This window comes from Pecten maximus, chromosome 7 (assembly GCF_902652985.1).
Source record: "Pecten maximus chromosome 7, xPecMax1.1, whole genome shotgun sequence".
Lineage (NCBI taxonomy): Eukaryota > Metazoa > Mollusca > Bivalvia > Pectinida > Pectinidae > Pecten > Pecten maximus.
In genome coordinates, this window is record NC_047021.1 from 9,334,561 (window position 1) to 9,342,440 (window position 7,880).

Genomic DNA, 7,880 nt, shown 5'->3' on the forward strand with positions numbered 1-7,880 from the left:
CGAAAATCCATTTTTCAAAATGGCCGCCGGCTTCTCATTGGTTGAGGATTGTCCGGACAACTCATCCTAAAGTGCTACTCCGATTTTAACAAAACTTGGTATTCATGATCAATATAACATGTAGTTGTACATGTGCATCCCACATTTTCTTTCTCGAAAATCCATTTTTCAAAATGGCCGCCGGCTTCTCATTGGTTGAGGCTTGTCCGGACAACTCCTAAAGTACTACTCCGATTTTAACGAAACTTGGTATACATGATCAGTATGACATGTAGTTGTGCATCCCACATTTTTTTTCTCGAAAATCCATTTTTCAAAATGGCCGCCGGCTTCTCATTGGTTGAGGATTGTCCGGACAACTCATCCTAAAGTGCTACTCTGATTTTAACAAAGCTTGGTATTCATGATCAATATAACATGTAGTTGTACATGTGCATCCCACATTTTCTTTCTCGAAAATCCATTTTTCAAAATGGCCGCCGGCTTCTCATTGGTTGAGGCTTGTCCGGACAACTCTTCCTAAAGTACTACTCCGATTTTAACGAAACTTGGTATACATGATCAGTATGACATGTAGTTGTGCATCCCACATTTTTTTTTCTCGAAAATCCATTTTTCAAAAATGAATAGGTGCACTTCTAGCTCAGGCAGGGGACTTTGTATTGCTGTTGCAGTACTATCCATCCTTGTTTCCATGATTTCTGTTTGAAAAACCTGGCGGCAACCTGTTGGGTAGATATTTTACTGGAATAGCCCTGAACATGATAATAAAATGAATGTACAATGTATGTAATTGAGACATATTCGGACACTGATCTGTTCATGTACAGGGACTACTACTTGCTCACTGGATACTCTTAGTAGGTGTATTTTAGTAAAGTTTGTCCATAATCTGGTGGCTAAAACAATCTATTTACATATTTGAAGATACAGTGCCAGATACACCATTTGTCACAATAAATACATTATATCTTTATTTATAAAAGTATTTAAACAGACTTGGTAACAGTGTCCTAAAATAATCGCTTACTGAAAGTTACATACAAAATATAGAGAGTATCGTATTATTTGCTATCGGATCAGCATTATTGTCCGTTTTTTTGCCTTTCCTCTTTCGTAAAACTTCGCTATGCATACGAGTATTTTCTCCAAATATATCTGTATTACTTGTTTGTAGAATTAGAATTACTCATCTTAAATAGTTATTAAGGGTTGGGTAATGCAATTCAAGTCATGGTTTTATGTTTTCTGGGATGAATTTTAAGACGTCAACAACAGACCAAGTCGTCGGTTCGCAGTTGCAAATCACACTTTCGATGGTCAAACCTGACGCCGTCTTCAAATGTGAACATGTCCAAATCCCCTCACTTTATCGTCAACACCTGCTGTGACCTTTTGCCTTCTGCGCATAGCATAAAGTGTCTTACATTGGACAATTGAAGCGAAGAGATAACAGGTGTTAAGATGCTTGGAGGAATAGCTTTTGGAATATCAACATCTCCTATATTGAAGTTTGATAACAGCTCGGAACAGCAAAGTTTATCAAGGATTGTCGGGTGAATACAACCTTGATTCTGACGTCCCTGACCGATGTTTTGGGACCTCCTATGAAGTAAAGACATTTTTCATGAATAAGTCGATAACTGGCTTTCCCGCAACGATTCTTAACATCAAAAAATTTCATTTCGGATGTGCTTTGTAATGAGAAAAAAACGGGACAGTTTCAAGGAACAAATTGTTTGATTGTTTATGGCCCATCGACAACTAGGGGCATTTAGGGCCAAACAATATACTATCGTTTTTATTTTTAACGTTAAAATCAGATAAAATTGGTCATTTTTTAAAACCATTCGCATTGTATATTAAGATCATTATGATAAAAAAAATTGGTTAAAAATGGTAAAATATATATATATGTACGAATAGATTATGTGGACTTTGTGATATACCGTATATAAGACGTCAAAAAGAGTAACGTAAAAGACATCAAAGTCTGCAGAATAGATCAATTTCTTTCAAGTAGCTAAATATTGTTTTTGAATCGGTTGTACTTTAAAAAGTTTGTTGCTCGTCTCGAGAGACCAGCGTTGCTGCCATTTACTCTGTATGGCAGAACTAATTACAGGTTGGAAATCTGTATATGGTATTTTGATATTTGTTTGTTGCAGATTTAAAGCATGTTTTGCTTGGCGGTCAACAAGTTCGTTGCCTTTAATTCCGACATGACATGATTGCCTTTCTAATGCGGTGTTCATCGATATGGTCGAGGGCCAAATCGATGGCGCAAGCTTCCGCATAGAAAATAGAGGCACCGTCTGGTAAGCGGATTGAAGAGCAATGGTGATCGGTGTAGCCATCAGTGAAGATCTGAACGTGATCGGGAAAATCTGTAATGCACTCCCGAAAGGAGGTTTGTGTTCTTCGAGTAATGCACTCGAGTTTGCCCTCTCGTGTAGAGTAAGGTTAATATCCAGTGTTTCGACAAGCCATGGCGGTACATCCGATACGGTGTACTCACCTATGTTGTCTATGCTTATGTTAAGTTCAAGAAAATTCGAAATTCTAATGCCAAATGTCAGTAAGAGTTTTTGGTTTTGAGTGAATATGTTTCGGTATTGCGGATTGACAACAAGATCAAAAGCCGGGTTTTTCGGGTTGGATTTCAATTGGGCAGCATACTGAAGAGCAAATGTTTTTCCTCCGGTCATTTAAAGATGGTTCATTTGCCTCTACATAAAGGCTCTGCACTGGTGTTGTTCGGAAAGCACCAAGTGCTAGACGTAATCCTTGGTTATGGATAGGATCCAACATTCGCAGGTAAGAATTCCGTGCCGATCCATAAACGATGGACTCATAGTCGAGTTTTGATCGAATAAGTGCCCTATAAAGGCGCAAGAGCATATTTCACGGTCCGCTCCCCAGTCCGTAAAATGTTCATTGCCTTTGAGCACTTATCCTTCAGGTGTTTAATATGTGAAACAAAGGAGAGTTTCGAATCGAAAATTAGTCCGAGGAATTTGGTCTGCTCGACAACTGGAATTTTGCTACCATTTAATGTTAGATCGAGATAATTATGTGGTTGTCCTTTTTATGGCAGAAGTGCATGCAGACAGTTTTTGATCTGGAAAATTTGAAGCCGTTTTCATCTACCCATGTTTGTAGTTTGCCTAAAAATTGTTGAAGTTGTCGTTATATCGTGTGCATGTTCTTCGACCTATAGCAGATCAAGAAGTTATCAACGAATAGAGACCCTTCAGTTGACTTACCGAGACATTTAGTTATACTGTTGATTTTCAGGCCGAAAAGAGTTACGGAAAGGATCCCTTCCTGAGGGACTCCCATCTCCTGTTTGGCTGTTTCGGAATAAGTTGAGCCAACGCGAACCTTAAAATGTCTGTCAGATATGTAATTTGAAACGAATTTTGGGAGATTCCCACGTACACCAATTTCATGCAGGTCTTTCATTATACCATATTGCCATGTAGTATCGTATGCTTTCTCCAGATCAAAGAACACAGCAACAAGATGTTCCTTCTATGCGAAAGCTTCTCGAATGAAGGTTTCTAATATGACCAGATGGTCTACCGTTCCTCTGCGGTTTCTGAATCCGCTTTGGAGTGGACTCAATATATTATTGGATTCAAGGAACCAAACTAGTCTAGTGTTTATCATCCGTTCAGGTGTTTTACAGATGCAGCTTGTTAGAGAGATAGGGCGATAATTATTTGGTTCATTGGCGTCCTTACCAGGTTTTGGAATTGGAATAATTGTAGATTCCTTCCAAGACTCGGGGATCTTTCCGGAAGCGTATACTTGATTAAAAATATATAAGAGACATCGTAATGATGATTCTGGTAAATGTTTCAGGAATTGGTACGGAATTTCATCTGGCTCAGATGCTGAATCGTTTGATCTTTTTAGCGATTCAAGCAACTCCGGGAGATCGAAAGGCTTGTTGTAACTTTCTGTGTTGGATGATTTAAAGTTAAGACGTTTCTTTTCTTTGTCTTTTTTGAAAGTTTCGAAATTTTTGGAGTGATTTTTGGCGGATGAGTTCTGGGCTATATTTTTAGCAAATGCATTTGCAAGGAACAAACGAAAGGACAAGTTGTCGATCGGAAACTTGTCTAAAAACACATTGAAGTCGTTTTCTAATCCACGATGGTTGAGTTTCTGAAATCCTAAACACTATGTCAATGAATTGGTATGGTTTGGTTTGTCTTGGGCAAAATGAACTGTTGAATATAAAGCTGGTGACGTGGTTGAGCAATCGATACCGTCGAGAAATGTCTTACAAGCTTTGGTGTTGATATCTTTACTGGTGTTAGAAGAAGTCGTTTTTTAGAATTATTGTAAGCCAAAGAAGTTACTCTAAAGCTCTATCTTGATTTTCTTGTCCGTTTTGGCTTGGAAAAGCGACAATCCTGTTTTTTTCTTCGTCATTTCAAACCGATTTAACCGAAACCCCGTTACTCTCTTAAATCGTAACCCCAGTACCCACATCGATTTTTCGTCATAAAAATAACATTTTACTGCTTCAAAACGACATTAACATAACACCATCACTTGAATTCCATCGCCAAACCCTTAATTACTGCTTAAGATGAAGAATTCCAATTCTACAAACATGTAATTAGATATATTTGGAGAAAATGCTCGTATGCATAGCGAATTCAGCATAGGTATTGACGCTGTCCAGGAGTGTTTGCACGTTCAGCAGGGAATTGCACTAAATATTTTAGACAGTCAAGTCACTGAAACATTCCCTCAACCCGTGCTCATCAGTTGCCTTGTTGGGCTCTCTGCCGCTTCGGTGCCATCACCCCACGGTGATATATAACTGTCAAAGATGGTGAGTTGTAAGTAGAGATTGATTAATTAAGCTCCACATGAAAACAAAAACAAGTTGGTCAACAGAGGGACGCGGTACTTTTTTTATTAGGTATTTTTTACACCCGAGGAGATGTTCTTTAGAGCTCATGACGTCATATGAACGATGAGTAAAACGTTCGGGTCTGAGTACTGTCGCTACCTCCTGGTTATTTTAGGGATATAGGGATATTGTAGAGATTCAGCGTTAAAAAGGGTGTACCCGAAAATGTATGAAAAGTTGGCGTTGTGCATTTATCGTGATATGACCGATATACACTGTTAGGTGTGCAGTTATAATGATATTTTTTCATTTTCCCCTTGCATACATGTACGTAACACCAGTTGGTTCACCTAGAAACTGTTCTGAGACAATAGAAAGTTACCGTTTAAAATGTCTCAGATAGTGGAATCATTTTTGGACTATTAGTTCTACGTTATCCTCTAGCTGTGGTCGTGATTATTCTATTGTTTACTGTATATGATTTGTTGGCTTTAAACAATGTATCAAAATTGGTATGTAACATTGTTGTTTTTCAATTTCTTGATAGTAACATCCCTATTTCCCCAATCTCACCATAGATAATACAGGTGTTGCGCTTACTTTCGCTGATACGCCCGGTGGTTCGAGAAGATGGAACTTGTTCCTTATTTAATTTACACATCGTTTGAACAGCGGTGAGTTTAGCAGAAGTCAATTTTTACCGGAAGCTCCAAGTGATGCTACTTGGATGTCAATGACGACAACAGTAAACAAAATGTTCTGAAAAGAAAATATTTTAAGAAAGGTTTTATTCAATTTTAGCTCGACTGACCCGAAGGGCCAATGAGCTTATGCCATAGCGCGGCGTCCTTTACCCGTCAACATTTCCCTTAAAGGGACATCACGGTAAACCAATTTTTATTTTGTATTTTTTCATATTATTGGGTATATCTTTAAAAAAAATATCCTTATGAACAATAACCATTCGATTTTGATGATATATGTATATAAAAAAGATCAATTATTAATTATAAAAAGGTTATCACAATTCGTTGATCAATAGTCTGAATATGCAAATTTTGTGACATATACGATAACACGCATGCGCACAACACACTAAAACACCTGAAAACAAAAATGGCTTCCAATGTGAATCAACTGCGGTTGAAAACGATAACAGCTTCCGCAATGAAGAGAATAATTGGAAAATGGGTCAAACACAATCCTAGAATTAAACTGGGGAAGCAGTACAATACAGTTCAAACATGAAAACAGCAGTAATACGGACGCTGCTCGTATTCTGCTTGATTGCTGGATAGTAGGTCATGACAATCTCGGTAATATTTACACAAACTCGGTAATATTTATACAGTCTGTACCAGTACATCGCTACTGTCACTATACTATATGTACGGTGTTTACACTTATTTACACATAAATATATGTGCCGGAATATATACAGAACGTGTTCTTTAACATTTAAACCACTGTATAATATCGTTGTCCAACTAATCCAATTCGCCTTGTAAACTATCGTGTGTTTGTGTTGCCTCGATTTCAAAACAGTTACGTGATGATTTAAAAATAATTTCCGCGCTAAATTTAGAGGGGGATTCCCAACTAAATCAAGTGGTCAAGCTGGACATGAGGATCGACTGTGAACATTGGGACAGCACAGAAACATAACTGGAAAGGAACAAAACACGTACATTCATTGAAAATTACAACGTTTTTACCGTGATGTCCCTTTAAATCGCTATTTGTTATAAAGCACTGAATGGATTCAAACCAAATTTGGTAAGAAACATTCTCGGGGGAAAAGGGAACATATTTTGTATAAATAGTGAGCCTGACCCCCTGGGACCAGACGGGCGTGGCCAAATTTGGGAAACAGAAGCAAATCCTTTAAATCGCTATATGTCACAAAATACTGAATGAATTTAAGCCAAATGTGCTCAGAAACATCCTTATGGAGAGAGGAATAGATTTTGCATAAATGGTAAGTCTGAACTCCTCTGGGGCAGGAGGGGCATGGCCCGATAGGGAAAACAGAGAAAATTCCTTTTAATCGCTACTTGTATTTTTGAAACCGTTTAAAAAATTGGCACTTAGATCTTTCCACACCACCAAGGGCATAGTTTCTTGGTTACATCTTTGATATCATTGATATTCCCATACTATAACCATAAATAGCGTTGTTGGGCATAAAGAGATAAAAACAATCATGTTATAAAATAGTCATGGGGTCTTCCCCAACCGTAGAGATTTTGTGTCTTGGTTACATTTTTGAAACCATTGCGATCCCCACCCCATAACCATATATAGCAATGTTGGGCATCAAGAGATAAACGCATTATGTTGTAAAAATAGGCCCTGGGGGCTTTCTCCTGCCCTAGGGATTTACTGGTGTATATATTTTCTTGGATGTATTTTTGAAACCGTTGGGATCCCCATCCCATAACCATACATAACATTGCTGGGCATCATGGGATAAACACAATCCTGATGTAAAAATCGGCCCAGGGGTCTTTCCCAACCCCAAGTGACGAAGTTTCTTTAAACACAATAAAGTTGTAAAAACAATACCGGGTGGCTTTTCACAACACTAAGTAGTCTCGACTTCGCCTATGGGTTACATCTTTGTTATTGAGATCGCAACAACATATCCATATATACCATTGCTCGACATCAGCATTCAAAGTTATTCACGAATTTAACATGAAGAATATACTGACGTTTGATCAAATTCAACCAGGTGAGCGATACAGGCACTCTGGGCCTCTTGTTTCTCATAATTTTGGTGTTGCATTGATGTAGAGACAAGATTTGACGTTGTTGTCTCTGGAGGTCACATGTCCAGGCCGTTAGACTATGATAGTGTCCCAATTTTTAGTGAATACCTTAATACTTCCGGTATTTTGTTCCGGTTCAAATTTCGCTGGTGTATCCATGCCGTCAATATAGGTTGCAGACGACAAGATTCATATTTAGCACAAGCTTGGTTTTGGTTTTCACATTTAAGTCTTAT